Genomic DNA, 16,428 nt, shown 5'->3' on the forward strand with positions numbered 1-16,428 from the left:
ATAAACAAAAATCTCACTTTTTAGAGAAGACATTGATAAGCATGTGCCAGGTTTGTCACTTGTTGCGGTTCCCTTAAACTTTTGCTATGTGGTCTGTGCGTATTTGCAGCCTGTTTGTGTTTTTGCAGCACATTTGTATTTGATTGTGTTGTGAGCTTTTGCAGCACATGTGCTGTCAAACAGACGAAGATGCCTTTCTTAATTTGCAGGTGTTTTTTTTTATTTGCATGTGTTTTTTCATTTGTAGCACGTTGAGCGCTCTCGGCCACCATACGAAATTTGAAGTTAGAAATTAGTAGGAAGTACTGAATTTACTAAAAATAGAACCCAAATAAAAAAATAATGCTAAATAGAATAAAAATGACAAGCACATAACAAGTGAATCACAACATAAAACATACAAGTTATTATGTATTAATAAATTTTTTTTTATAAATATGGCAGCACTTTATTTTAAAGTGCAGTTCTGCATGTATATGCTATGTACTTCCTATTCTGTAGTAATTGTAATAACTTGGTAATAACTAGGTACTAATTCTGAACCTAACCCATGTAGTATTTCCCAGTACTTAGGTAAGTACACTGTCCTTAGATTCCAGTACTTGGGTAAGTACAGGTAAGAGCATATAATGCAAAATTAAGTATTACATTATTTATTACATTACACTGACTCAAAATGGCAAAGTTACAACAATTAAAATAAAGTTCTGCAGGTTCCCTTCAACCTCACCTGACTTCAAATGTCACAGATTATTGCCTGAATAAACATTGATTTTATTGGTGTGTGTTAAAGTATTTAAGACTATTTAAGATAAAAAATATTTTTAAAAAAATAGCAATGCCTTCGCCAAGTGAGTCGAAGTTAGAATAAGTGGATACATGGAGTGTACAAAAAAATAAATTTCAAAGAACATTTAAAAATGGTGTTTGTATAACACTGCTAAAACAGGAGGAGAAAAATAATAACCTAATTGCTTACAATAGTGTGACAGGAGACAGAACCTAAGGCTGCAATTCACTCCAACACAACCAGAGACAAACAAACACACAGCCCACTTCCTCTAAACTGACCACTGCAATTTAAGCAGTTCTGCGATGAGAAAATAAATCAAAAGGCTTGTTCAGACCATAGGCTGTTTTTCTAATTAATGCGAAATGGAAAAAAGGTCTTGAGCATCAGGAGCAAAAAGACTGCATAAGCAATCCATTTGTCAAATGCTCAAAGCGATTGACTCCTACTGACCAAAACCACACAACAACAAAAATGTGGCTACAATGGGGGCACATTTAATGAATTTCTCCTTTGACAAAACCATTATAATGAGAAAAGTGAAATACTGGAATGAAAGCATTTTACCAAAATACTCAACCACTAACATTAGAATTATATGAAATGATGTTCACAATCTAATGTGTTTTTAAGTAAAACATGCTGGCATGCTCTTGCAAACTGATGACATGATGTCCACGGCTAAAGCATGCTGAAAACAGTTACATTTCTATAAAACAAAGTAAGAAGTATATCCATGTAAAACAGGACATTTAGTCAGGAAAAAGTGTAGGCTGGGACTGGATAACAACATGGACACTTCAAAGATGATTTTTTTTTTTTTTTTTTTTTGGAATAATGTTCAACAAGACCAGGAATCAGTTAGGGTTTTTGTAGATCAGCAAGTGCGCTCCGCTATGACAGAAAGAAGGGGGTAAGTCCATGTACAAGTGGGCTGGCGGAGGGGCCTGGACAGATCAAGCGCCATGATTTATCGTGTTAAACACATCACTAGTCCTGTCAGTGTATCAAGGGCGAGAGCTTGACGAGAGGCGACAGTGTTTATTGGAGACACTGGCTCATGCGAGATTTCAGGGCAAATTATAGCCTGAGGCAGTTTGTCTTTTCTCTTGCTCTCGAAATCACAACCATGGGCGAGCACGAGGATGAAAGACAAAAAGCAACCAGGAAGAAGGGAGGTAACGGAGGAATAATCGGAAGCAGCACAGTCATTTCTTCAAGAAAGACTGTCAAAAACTATTTTCAGAGAGGCCAAAACAAGAGCCAAATTAAATTCTTCATGCTGTCTAATGCATTTTGTCCAGGTTTAACCCATCACAGTACAATACATTTGGTAATTTAAAAAAAAGAAAGGAAAAAAGAAAAATATCAGAACAAAACAAAAAAACAAATTTAATAAAATAAACATTATATAAAACACAAATCTGGAGATTTTCAATGATGAAATATCAGAACAAATCTAGAAATAATTTTTATTTGTATTATATATATATATAATGCTATTTGTTTTTTTTTAATTTTCATAAAATGAACGAAAATAAAAACATTAGCAGAAATCTTGCAATCTTTCAACAAAATGTACTAAAAATATATATATAAATAAAAAAGTGTATTTAACACTAGCAGGCCCAAAAAAAATCTGTGCCCATGCAACCTATTTATTAATTTGTTAATTTATTTATAATAAGCTAATTGGATAAAAAATTCAAATATAGTTTAGTTTAATTTAACGAAATCCCCCAAAACTGAATTTTATATGAATGAACAATATTTGTACTCAACATGAAAATAACAATAATCAAAAATAATTGAATTAAATTACAGTTGTGGGTAAAGCAAAATAAGAGGATTAAATGTTGCATGTGTATGTGTATAACCCAGAACAGAACACGTCCACTGAGATCAAAAAGATCAAATAGAAAAAGTCTTTATAGACATGCAGTGTTTGCTTAATAACATTCTGTATTTTCTTCTATAATAAACAAATGGCAGCTGAAACGCTCAATCTGAAGAAAAAATTAAAAATAAGTGTAAAAAAAACACTGATGAATGTAAATAAGTATAACAGACCACCCAACTTCTGATATTTTGACTCATATTCACAAGATTTGTACAAATTACAAATTGTAAGATTTGTATTATGATTGAGAGAGGATAGAGAGGATATTCTCTCTGTGATGAGGTCCTTATGATGGGTCATTGCTAACCGTGGGGAGGAATTAAATTAAAACCTCTGAATGAAGAGCAGGGTGGGAGCATTTGATCTACAGCGTTTTATAAACACAGAAAACACAAAGCAATATAACAGGCACAAGAAGAAAATGCTAAATATAATCTGAGTCCATCCACCGTCATCTGGCCTGCCCTAATCCTCCAAGGCAGTCATTACATCCAAACATAAATCAGCCATAAGCTTGCTTCATAATTCCACGCCATGAGGAGAATCTCACTGCAGAAAGTGCTGCTTTCATCCTAAATGTCATAAAATACTCAGAATGAACTTATGAACCCTTTCATGGCAACTCAGTTTGAGTGTCAAATACTATATTGTGTATTTTGTACTTTTTTTTTTTCAATTCACAATTGAATTTTGAAGATAAATTTTCATCAGGGCAGCATTTTTGAAATTTCATGAATAGGTTGGTATTTTTTTTTTTTTTTTGCTGTGTTGCATTTTCTATAGTTCAAAAGAAAAGGAAAAATGTTCAAACAATAGTCGCCCCAAAAAACAAAAAAACAAAACCATTATTAATTACTCATAACAAAATGTACGTTATTATCAAGAAACCCAGAGTTCAAAGCAAAAATACCCAAATCCCAAAAGCAAATACTTATTTTTATTTTTTAAATGTGAATAGAGTCTAAAATAATAATAATAATTATTATAATATTTAATTATAGGAAAACTGGTATTTTAAACTTCATAATAATAAAAAAATTTTATATATATATATATATATATATATATATATATATATATATATATATATATATATATATATATATATATATATATATATATATATATATATATATAAATTAAAAGACTAAAACTAAAAAGGTATATAAAAATTATATATTTGCAATGGGCAAAATCTAATTAATTAATTAACAAACAATTAAAAAGACCATTTATTAGGACAAAATCAATTATGCATAAGGAATGCAAGCAAACCGTGTTAAAACCAAGTGATAATACAGGCTTTCGTGGTTAAATTTTTGGGGGGGTTTTTTAGGCACAAGTGTTCCCTGTGGGCATGTGGCATCACCAGGGCTGGGGTCCCTTTGGCTGGGCGTTGTGTTGTGAGGGAGGAGGGGGCACATGAACACTCATATATGAACAACTCTAGAGGAGCCTTTTGTTGCAGTACGCGTGTCTGCAGGGCCACCCTCCCCTACTCAGCCTGACAGGCGCCTCGAAAACTGTCATCCCTGATCAGTCGCCCTAGCCTGGATCTCAACCCAAATTATAATCAAGAGCTCAGTCGCCCAGCAATGCCAATGCAAGATCAAGCAAAACCAATTCAGGGATCTGAGACCCGAGATATCGGTACCAACGAGCCATGCTACGCTAACGGCCTACTTATCGAAAGTGCCGAAATGCTAAATGGAGACACCTCTGGTCGTTAACTGCATTACCAACCCTTGTATGAGAAAATCAAAATAATCCATTGGGAAGATGGTACCATGGCAATAACCCTACAAATTGATATTCTCAAGTTGAAGCTCTCTCAGGTTTAGAATAAAAACTCTTTGTTCTGCTCATAAATGTCTACTAAAAAACTGGCAATGGGTGGACTCCGTACCAACAGTTTTTTAAGACGAAATCTCTTCTGCTTCATTGTGACATATAAAGAACTTGTGACGATAATTGAGGTAACGATGACGAACAAAACTGTGTACCTCTCTAGAAGCATTAATCAAAGGGCCGAGCAGCATTTAATGTTGCAATGTCGGAATCGCAACTGAAACTGACACACAAGTCACAATCCTTCACGCCATACTGTATGCGGCATACAGACAACTGTCGAACGATATACAGATATAGCAAAAAAACGCAACAACCTACAGCAAATAAAGCAAATCAGTTCAAAATATCACAAGCTACTTAGACCACAACAAAATATACTTATTTCAAGATATTTCTTGAAATGTAAAACCAGTATATTTTAATGTTAAATGGTCTATATATATTCACTATATATGGTCGAAAACTCTTAGCATTAGGAAACTTGGGACTAAAGGAATTATTCCAGGGGAACATCATACATAAAGACAGCATAAGGTTAATTGTTCAGTTCACTGAAAAACAGAATGCCGTTCCTTACGGTCATTCATAACTAACCAGGCCACAATGTTCTATCAAAATATGTATTAAAAATCACATCTGAAAACATAAAAAGATTTACCTTCACAGAGCTCTTAACCGATGGCCACCAATACTGACGTTCGGAAAGGACTGAAATTAAAAACCACAGAGGGAAAATGATTTCTCCAGTGATCTCTCGCTCAACCCCAATGGAACGGCACCATTTGATTGGTCCTGGTATGAGGTCATGTGGGTGAGGCGCTGAACACGTGATCCCTCACTGGATACAATGCGCAAAAGGCAAAAAACGCCTAAATCCAAATTTCACTGCACCTAGTCCCTTGTTTGTCGACGGCATTATCACTGCTTGGGCTGAGGTAAAGGTTTTTTGAGGCTAGAGGAGTCCCACTATGCTCATCGAGCAGCCCCAGGGGTATTGGGGTGGAATCGGCACCCAAGACTCCAGCCGTCTGGGTATGTCCAATGAGCGACATGTCAACGAAGCTGTACCCACAACTGTACATGCCCATTCCCGCAGTCTGGTCCAGCCCAGGGTGTCTGGTCACCATCTGTAGACTCTTACATCAGTTATTCTGTCACTAAACTGAATATTTGTCTGTTGTGACATTTAAGATTCAACCTTCATAGGCTTTTTTGCCCATTCTACCTACCCCTCACCCTGCTCGGTCATTGTTTTTTCTGAGGTGAAAGACATACAGCATGAACAAAAAAAACAAGCGAACAGACATGGGTTAAAAACCAGGAGGTTTAAGCCGGATGAGGGGCGGCTTTCCATCAACATCACAATATCTGACAGTTCTTGTGTCTACCAGCCATTTTAATCTGGCAGAGTGTGGAATTATGGGGGGCTCCACTGGCTTAATCTGGATTACAAACCTCTGGCTAATTTGCTTCATCTGATCATCAGAATATGAATTAATCACGAATCACTGAGGTTAAAACCCTTAAAATCATCACTTAATACTTGTTACTCAGCCAAACGTCTCAATGCCTTTGAGAAAGGTTTAAAAAGTCGAAATAAGTCAAAGTTCACTAACAATTTTAGGTGCTCCCGAGGTTAAGACCAACCTAAAACATCACCTCGAAACCGTCTAAATTTGAGGGCAATTGAATGGGTGCCTCTTTCATTCTTCACTGAGGTCAATTCAATGCAGTCATTAAAGACAACAGAAACACTAATTCAAAGAGACAAATGTTCAAACATTCACAAAGAGCAAGAAACTTCAAGTGATTCCTGTGAAGTAGTGCAAAACAAAACCATGAAACCCAAGATATACGTTCTTAGTGCAGCTTATCTATCATCCTTACCCTTAGAGGAAAGTTCTCGAGGTTAAGGACCAGAGATGGAAGAAAGTAGGCACAATGAGAGGAACATGAATGCGCCTAGTCCTACTGTATAAGTAACCTCAACCAATGCCCCCAGCAAGGTCAAAAGGCAGAGTGGGGAGGGGAGGCACAGTTGACTTGTTTGAGGACAGCAATGGGTCCATCAATTGAGCAAGCTAATAGGCCTTGACGAGCATGAAGGAGACAACAATCATACAGAGTTTGAAAGGCTAAAGGTCACCTGATCTCACAGAAAACACAATGAAAATTTGGTTAAGATCATCAAATCAGTCTCTTGTTCTTCAAAGTACTAGTGTCTAAACAGAGCTCTGCAGAAGCACTTCCTGGATTGATCAGTTTAACTTTGTCTGTCAGCCCTAATTGAGCCACAAGCCTGCAGGGTTTAATTAAGAAGCTCATTACTGACTGCATGACACGAGGTCGCTGTACTGGCTCAGTGCTTTGCTTCGAGAGACCTGAAAAATCCATAAATCGCTGAGCGTAGAGGGAACGTGCAAATGCCTATGCCAGTACCGCATGACAGCGGCCTTTTATTTTATGCACTCGAGCAAAATCTCTTTCCCTTAAAGAGTTCTCCAGGACGTTCTTAGTGACAATGCAGGGTCCTGCAAATGCAAAGGTTCTTACCCCGATGCCTTCAAAACACTTGAGGTCAGCATGAGAATGGTTCTTTCTTTCTAAGAGGAAGTGGATGCTAAAGACACCTTGCCCTGGAGGCTTAGAGGAATTCTGTAGTTTAAGTGTATCCCTTGGCCATACCTTCACACACAGGCTGATGATAAGTGGAAAATTCTGTTGCCTTGGGTCTCGGTCACACTGCTTTTGTCCCTGCTCTAAAAGCTTTTATGCCACCCCTCTCACCCAGACCTAGCTAGAGTCGGTAATGGAAAATTTCGCCTGACCCTCCATTTGGTTGCAGTGAGAGCTTTCAATAATGGGACAACCCTGCAGCTAAAACCAATAGCTTCTGACATCAATTTCAAATGGAACATTCAGGGTGGAACTGTCACCTTTATGGTGCATAAACAACTTTGTTAATTCACAGAGCTAAAACGTGCAAGGCCATGCAATGTACAAAACATAACACTTCGACATAAGGAGAACTGTGTGCTACATCACTGATAAAGTGCAAAACGTGTTGTTAAAAGAATAGTACAACCAAAAAATTCAAACTGTCGCATCATTTACTCAATTTAATTACGTTCCAAATGTGTGACTTACTTTCTTCTGTGGAACACAATATTTTAAAAAGTATTTTATAGTTAATGAAGAATTCACATTCACTAACTATTTTATGTCTAAAGAGTCAAAACAGACACCATGTTTGTTTTGAGAACTTGGGTGGATTTTTATGAATAAATACTTCTATCCGATGCGTTCGTCAAACACTTGTATAATACTTTTACAGTGGTTTTATACCTATACACTTTTATCATGTGGGGGAAAAAAGTAGCATGTTCATCTGCAAAAATTCAACAAATAAGACAAGAAAATGTCAAAATAAATATAGAAAGATTATATTTGGGAAAACTTTTCCCTTTTATTATTTTCCTTTGGCCAGAGAGGCTGAATTCAAGCAAAAACATCAAAGTTAGACCTTTTTGTTTTATGACATTATAAGGATATGAATTCAACATAAAATGCATTTGTGCATTCATGCAACGTCCCTTTCAACTTTAATCAATGTGTCCCCTTGTTCTCTCTCACGAAAGAAAGGCTTCGCTTATTCCTACCAAAAAAAACCAAGCAATACACAAATCAAAAAGAAAAGAACATGTTTTTGAATAGGTATTTTTTTGACCACACTGACTTTCATAGTATGAGTAAAAACAGTTGAAACATTCTTCAAAAGAAAAAAAAAATGACAAGAGGATAATTAAACAATGAAAATGTCCTCTTCTGGGTGAATCTCTAAGTCTAACAACAGAAATGAGACAACAACAACTTCACTATGTAATAAGCATTTACTCTGTGTGTGTGTGTGTGTAGTTTTGGATTTACCTTCAAAAGTTCATATGCACAGAAAAAAACTTTAATCTATTGCAGATGCATAGCAAGAAACTCACAGAATGCAAGCTGCTCTCCAACTGCAATTAATTCAGACACAAGCAATGAGAAGGAATGCAATCACAGGTACAGTATATGTGAATTTCATGCAGTTTTACTGATTTAGCAGGGAACTGAATTGTTACAAATGTTCTATTCATGAAAATTAAAAATATATATATCAAAGAAGAATTCAAGAATAGTAAATAACAAGTACGACACATCTTTTCAACAGTACAAAATGAGAACTTTTGCAAAAAAGCACCAAATAATATTAGAATGATTTCTGAAAAATCTTACGACACTGATTACTGGAGTAGGCTAATGGCTGCTGAAAATTCAGCTTTGCTATAACCGGAACAAATTACATTTGAAAATATATTCAAATAAAATAAATATCAGGATTAAGAATGAAAACGGAAAAAAGAGTGACAAATTCTCCAGTGTGTTACACCACTTCTAAAAAATATCCCTATACAATATAGGAGTACAATTCAATGATTTCTGGGAAAATTGCTTTAGAAATCTTTCATTTAAGAAACAGGAGTAAATATTTGAACTTAAATTAATAATAAAATTGCAAAAGTCAATCACATACAAGTGTAAAGGAAAAATGATATTTTGGTGCTGAGATATTCAGCTGTTGTGTATCCAAAGGAAACAGGCGCTGCATGTTAATGTATTCTATCCTCCACTAAGATGTCTGTTCAGCTCAGCTTGGCAGCACCCTACATGGCTCAGCCTTCCTTAAAGCAATGCCTCATCATCCTTCAAACAGCACCAGTGATTCAGAGAGACCTCTGGAGTCTTCTGGGTCTTTCTTTCCTCACTGTCCTATGCTATATCTTTCCTGCATGCACCCATCCCTCCCTCTGCTCCAGAACAGGGAGGCTCATGTGGCCGGGCGCCAAGACCCAGTGACACAGGACTGAAGTGGCTGAGGAAGATGTCACAGCGACTCACTGATGAAGTTCTCTCCGAGTTCTCTTGCCAAATCCCTCTTCTCATACACACTTCAGGCTATTCTTTAGAGCATGTATGACTCCTACTGTCTATGCTGACAATGTAAACAATACGGAAAAATATATATATTTACATATAACCTACATTGCTATCTGACAAAAAAAGGACAATAAAATTGAGACTGCAAGTAATTGCAACGGTCTGTAGAACAAGTCTAAATAAATCAACATGCATTTATCAGTGTCTGGAGATTTGTCTCAGGGGAGTTGTGAGTAAGATATCATCCTCGCTTTCTGTCGAGAAGGCAAGAACGATTAAAAGTCCCTCGGCACTCAGACACAGATTATGAGGAACAAACTTTTTTAATCTAGAAAAGAGGTTGTCCGTTGCATGTTATAATATTTTCTTTTATTCACTTTTGGGGGTCATAAATGAAGACTAATGTTGCAGATATTTGTTCAAAACAGATATTTGTTCAAAAAAGGTAATTGTGTGCTAATTAAAAAAAAAATTAACAATAATATTTACCAATAATGAAAAAAAGATGCAATTTAAACTCATAATTTTTTAGATGTTACCGTTGAAATTACAAGACAATCGCAAAATTGAGAAATAAAATTGCAATTTTGAGATATAAACTCTTTTAGTTCCAAAAAAATGAAGTCACAATTATGAGGTCACTAGAGATTAATTCAGATAATATACAAGATAATGTATTCAGAATTGTTAAATATGAGTTACCAATTACAAGAAACATACTTAATTTTGAAACCTCACTATATCGAATATTAAATAATAACAATAATAATAATAATTAATTACATTTATCACTAACCCCTCTTCCATTAGGAGAAAAAAAGACACAACTGCCTTTGCATTTTTTTCATAAGACAAATTATACCTGACATTGTATTGCTATAACGATACATTTTGCTATAAAATGTTAAATTATTAAAAGATGTAATTTAATCTATTGGCAGTTATTTTAAGTTTTAACTTCATAACATTTTTACTAGGGGTGCTCCGATCACGATCGGCCGATCGTTATGCGCATCTCGTCAGTAAAGCCGGTTCTCTAATCAGCGGTTAATTCCATCAGGTGTGTGATTTCACATAGAGCAGCTGTTACTACACAGAGCCGTTGTTAATAGAGAAGATGCGCAAATCCACTTCATTTTCAGCAGTTTTTGGCGCATCTTCTCAGTTAACAACGGCTCGTGATCGGAGCACCCCTTATTTTTACAAAGCTTAATATATGATGCTTATGTGTGCCCCTGTTAGGAAATCACTGAAATATTAGACTACAAAAAATCAGGGTAACACTTTAGAATAAGGTTCCATTAGTTAATGTTAGTTAATGTATTAATTAACATGAACAAACAATGAATAATACATTTATTACTGTATTTATTCATCTTCGTTAATGTTAGTTAATGAAAATACAGTTATTCATTGTTGGTTCATGGTAATTCACAGTGCATTAACTAATGTTAACAAGCACAACTTTTGATTTAAATAATGCATTAGTAAATGTTGAAATTAACATGAACTAAGACTTATAAATGCTGTAGAAGGATTGTTCTTGCTTAGTTCATGTTAACGAAAGTAGTTAACTAACATTAACTAATGGAACCTTATTCTAAAGTGTTACCAAAATCAGTGCAGAAATATCTGGAAACAAAAGAGTAAAAGAAACCAAAATGTAGTGAGCTCACACTGCCACTGGAAATAAATAGAGCTGTGTTTGCATATTTATGCATGCAATAACTGAATGTGTCAGGGCACACTGTAAAACATGCTTACATAAATAAGCTTGTGTAGTAAGTATTGATGTAAATATCTATAAAATCAAAGCCAAAATGCCTGCCTTTGTTTTCTGGAGCACTGAGAGTGTGTGTGTGTGTGTGTGTGTGTGTGTGTGTGTGTGTGTGTGTGTGTGTGTGTGTGTGTGCGCGCACGCGTTTAATGCCCTGCCTTAGAATCAGTCAGGCTGCATCAGCATCAAAGTGAATCATTAGTGGCAGAGGAAAGTATTGCAAAGCAAGCTTGAACATAAACAAAACAATCCATGTGCTGTTGAAAAGCATGACTGTTTAACAAGGTGAATTATGCAAAACACAAAAGTGCATTCTGCTCAAGACCAGATCAATGTGGCAATCGCTCCAGATTTCAAAAAAGCTAAAATGACAGGCAGGGGTGGTTCTATGGGGGAACTTTTGTAAGGGTGTTAAAATGATCAAATAAAGCCTTTTTTCTTCCACGAAGTACTTAAAACCTCCCACTTCCAGAGTGTTCAGTGACATAACTGGTCCCAGACAATTCTATTTAGATAACACATCCATACAAGACAAAGAATTCCTATTTGCTAGTATTCCAATCATTTACCAAAACTGCAATTATTTACTGTACAACATTCAGATTTTTAATTAATAGGTATATATGACTAAATTGAAGGCATAGTCCACCACTCATCATTTACTCATCCCAACCCTGTACTACATGCATTTTTCTTCTGTGGAATACAAAAGAAGATATTATAAAGAATGCTGGCAAATAAATAGTTTCAGGTCCCATTGACTTCTATAGTATTTTTTTCATACTATGAAAGTCAATGCATTTGGTTTTATAGCGTCTGGATCAGTCAGATACACAACTATTTGATTATTTTTGATCTTAAAAAATAATCCCTAACACTCTTAACGCAAACAACTAGCCAACTATGAGAGCCTATGGACCTTCCCCCCAAAATGCGACTTCCACCTCAAAAAGGCAGAACAGGCCCCTGGTTACAATAGCCGCATTTCCACTGTTGGGCCAGTAATAACCTCTGGCCTGTAGCACCGAGGCCAAAATAGCGCTGGGTTTCCACAGTCAGGCCTGAAGCTCTGCTGCGCTTTACTAAAATCCGTCCTTTACACGCCTCAGGAACAACGTCATGCAAATCCATCATTTCGAAGTTATCAGAAAACAAATGAAAAATAAATCACTGGAATTTGCGCGATCACAAAACGAACACGATAAAAGCGGCCGTTTGATTGCATGCTTTGTTAAATATTAAAATCCAAAAGCATCTGTGTTTTACCATAATAAGGTGATGCATCATAATTAATTTATCAGGATTGAAAATTAGTCACACAGAAATAAAGCGTTATAAACATTGTCTGCTATTCAGTTGAGTCTGTTTCTGTTTATTTGAAGTCACAATAGCCTATATACATCACATTTAGAAAGAATGCTAATTTCTATATTTTATAAAAGCTCCCGAACAAAAACTAAACAAGATGAGACTTATGACAGACAAAATATGTTACTTAATAAATACACGATTGTAATGGAGAATAAGAAGCTGACGTCTGAATTTTTCAAGAGGTCATATTTACCATGTTTACTATGGTAACGTTAAAGCCTAGCGTGAATTCTTTTGAATCGCTTATAAATATTTCTGCCTTGTATGGTGATTATAATCCACATCAGATCAAGTTATTTCCAACACTCACTGCTGACTGAAAGTGAGTTTTGAGCTCAACTTATTTGTAAAAGTTTTTAATGCTGGTGTTATAGCGGTTAGCTTTCTGAAATGATCCACGCCGCTGATGCTCTCCAGACGCGGTGAAACTCCGCCTTTGTTCATAACCACTCCTCTAGCCCCAGCTGGCCCGCTTTTGGTTACAATTAAACATTTTACTCAAAGGTTAACTTGGAAGTTTTTAGAATTGCATGGAAAACAAGAAAGTCCAGCTATAGACAGGCCCTAAAAGCTGCCAAGCATATCCACAAACTCATAGAAAATAACCAAAACAAGCCAAGGTTTTTATTTAGCACAGTGGCGTGATTAACAAATAACCTTAACCTAAACCAAAAATCAAAAAATTCCCTTACAGTATAATAATGACTTTATGAATTTCTTCACTGATAAAATAGATAACATCAGAAATACAATAACATAGGTAGATGCTACAGCGTCCAGTATTCAGCTTCATTCATCGCACCCAAAGATAAACTGCAGTGCTTTACAACTATAGGACAGGAAGACATAAATAGACTTATCACTGCATCTAAACCAACAACATGCCTGTTAGATCCTGTACCTACTCAATTATTAAAAGAGTTGTTACCTGTAGCAGAGGAACCGCTTCTTTAGGTCACGTCCCAAAACCATTCAAGCTGGCAGTTATTAAGCCTCTTATTAAGAAACGACTAGATCCTAGTGAACTGGCAAATTGCAGACCCATTTTAAATCTTCCGTTTGTGTCTAATTTTTTTTTTTTTTTTTTTTTTTTGTCTGCTCAATTGTGCTCCTTTTTGCAAAAAATTAAAATAAAATAAATAAATACAAATCTATGAACAATTTCAGTCAGGTCTCTTTGCATCTCTTTGCTAGTTTTACTTTATCTGTGTCCTGCGTTCGACACCATAGATCATGACATACTCATAGATCGATTACAAAACTATACAAGTATTCAAGGGCAGGCTTAAAGATGGTTTGGACCCTACCTGTCCTAACACTATCACTTTGTTTATTTAAATGGGGAGCCATCTCAATTATCAACAGTAAAATATGGAGTGCCACAATGATCTGTCCAAGGTCCTCTGCTTTTTTCAATATACATGTTGCCCCTTGGTAAATAATATTATCAGAAAATACAGGATTAGTTTCCACTCTTATGCTCATGACACTTAACTATAAATCCCAATGAGACCAGATAAAACTACTAAATTATCTAAGCTAACAGAGTGTGTTGAAAATGTAAAAGATAAGATGACCAATCGTTTTCTCCTATTAAATTCGGATAAGACAGAGATTATTGGACTTATTGGACCAAAAAACAGTACACAACATCTCTTGGATTACAATTTGCAACTAGACGGATGTACTGTCATTTCCTCTACAGTCAAAAATCTGGGTGCTATATTGGACAGCAACTTATTTATATTTACTTACTTATATTTCCCATGTTACAAAAACAGCATTCTTCCATCTTAGAAACATTTCCTAAGCTAAGAAATGTTATCTGTTTCTGATGCAGAAAAGCTAGTTCATGCATTTATGACCTCTAGACTGGACTATTGTAATGCACTTCTAGGTGGTTGTCCTGCTTCGTCAATAAACAAACTACAGGTAGTCCAAAATGCAGCAGCTAGAGTCCTTACCAGGTCAAGAAAATATGATCACATTACCCCAATTTTACAGTCTCTGCACTGGCTACCTATTAAGTTCTGTATCATTTACAAACTATCATTGCTTACCTATAAGGTCCTAAATGGTTTAGCTCCTGTGTACTGAACTAGCCTTCTACCACGTTACAACCCATCACGCTCCCTAAGGTCACAAAACGCTGGACTTTTGGTAGTTCCTAGGATAGCAAAGTCTACTAAAGGAGGTAGAGCTTTTTTGCATTTGGCTCCCAAACTCTGGAATAGCCTTCCTGATAATGTTCAGGGTTCACACTCTCTCTGTTTAAATCTAGATTAAAAACACATCTCTTTGACCAAGCATTCAAATAATGCATCTCATAGTTTGATTGCACCATTTAATAAACGCTGTTAATAGTGTGTTCATCCTCTGTTTGATTACGTCTTTAATTGATTTTTCCATACATTTCTGCCATATGTACATAAAGTGACAGTCACCACTGATAAGCTACAATTAAATATTATAGAAACTTAATTTTCTGTAAAGATGCTTTGCAACTATTTGTATGGTAAAAAGTGCTACACAAATTAAATTGAACTGAATTTAAATGAATTAACTGACTCCTTTTCTTAGCTTTATTGCCTGTTTCTCTAATGGCTTTATTGATCCAGTCTCACTTGCCCTTCCCCATGTATGAGTGACTGTATATTTGTTTGCTTGGATTAGTTGTGTGTGTTAGTGCTTAGTTAATTAATAAAACCTTTGGTGTACAAGTTGCATGAGTTTCTGATTCTGTCACTGCTTTGTGAATTATGTTCCTTTTATGATCCGATCTAGCAATATGCTCTAATGCATTAATACTGTAAGAGGGTTATTATCTGTGGCCATGAAAATATCATTTCTTAGATTTAATATAAAACTACACTGATTGTTCGCTGGATGAACAGATTAGTTGATGACAATAATAATTCTGCTAGAGTATACTGGAAAGCTGATATAAATAATTGTAATTAATTATAATGAATTGTAATGCTGATATAAATAATTGTAATTAATTATAATGAATTGTAATTATTTATATATATTTCCCTTCTGAGCTAATTTGCGACAGTTGCAACATTCTTCAAAATACATATTTTTTTGTATTTTACAGAAGAAAGACTTTGACCAACATGAGGGGGAGTAAACTACAAAATGTTAATTTTTTGTGAACTATCCCTTTAATACATTTTTACAATAATAAATGTATCCTGTATAAGTAATAATACATAATTATTTAATGTAAAATGCAATCGCATTCCTAAAGGCAGAACTAGCCCCAGTCTGCGTCCAACAGTAACATGTTCTAGAACAGGGATCCTCAAATCTGCAAACTTTTAGCAGAGTTTAGCTCCAACCCTAATCAAACTCACCTACCTGTGATTTTCTGGTGATCCTGAAGACATTGATTAGCATGCTCAGGTGTGATAAATTGCAAAAAAATGACAAATTGCATAAAAAAAATGATGGTGAGGGTCTACATTTTATGAGAAAGAACTACAACAATCAGTATAAATATTATACAAGGCTCATCCTGATTTTCTCTTTCAGTTGGAGGGCTCATCTTTCTGTACAATAGGCAACATCTGAAGATCTTGTGTACCGGATCCTGAGTCCAAATAACTCTTAAATTCCAATGAGCTAAAAACTTGAAGCAATATGTTTGCATGGTGGTGCTTTCCACATGACAAATCCGAAAAGCAGAATTCATATCACAAAGCAATTTCAAGATTTGGTAAATATTGCAAGAGGGCATCTGACTGTGACACAAGGCTTGAA

General features: G+C 35.5%; 1 protein-coding gene across 14 annotated transcripts in view; it reads right to left on the reverse strand.

Annotated features, from left to right (window-relative positions):
• Window positions 1-16,428, reverse strand: part of pcbp3 (poly(rC) binding protein 3) — a 60,941-nt gene that overhangs the window by 21,954 nt on the left and 22,559 nt on the right. The window contains exon 1 of one of the 14 annotated variants that reach the window (XM_026271395.1): window positions 6,429-6,513. The exons of 12 other annotated variants lie outside the window; for them this stretch is intronic. The gene's annotated coding sequence lies outside the window, so the exon portion shown is untranslated. Of the gene's footprint in view, window positions 1-5,199; window positions 5,302-6,428; window positions 6,514-16,428 lie in introns of those variants that run through there. One more of the 14 variants, XM_026271393.1, reaches the window with a different exon arrangement.

Source organism: Carassius auratus, chromosome 9 (genome assembly GCF_003368295.1).
Source record: "Carassius auratus strain Wakin chromosome 9, ASM336829v1, whole genome shotgun sequence".
NCBI lineage: Eukaryota > Metazoa > Chordata > Actinopteri > Cypriniformes > Cyprinidae > Carassius > Carassius auratus.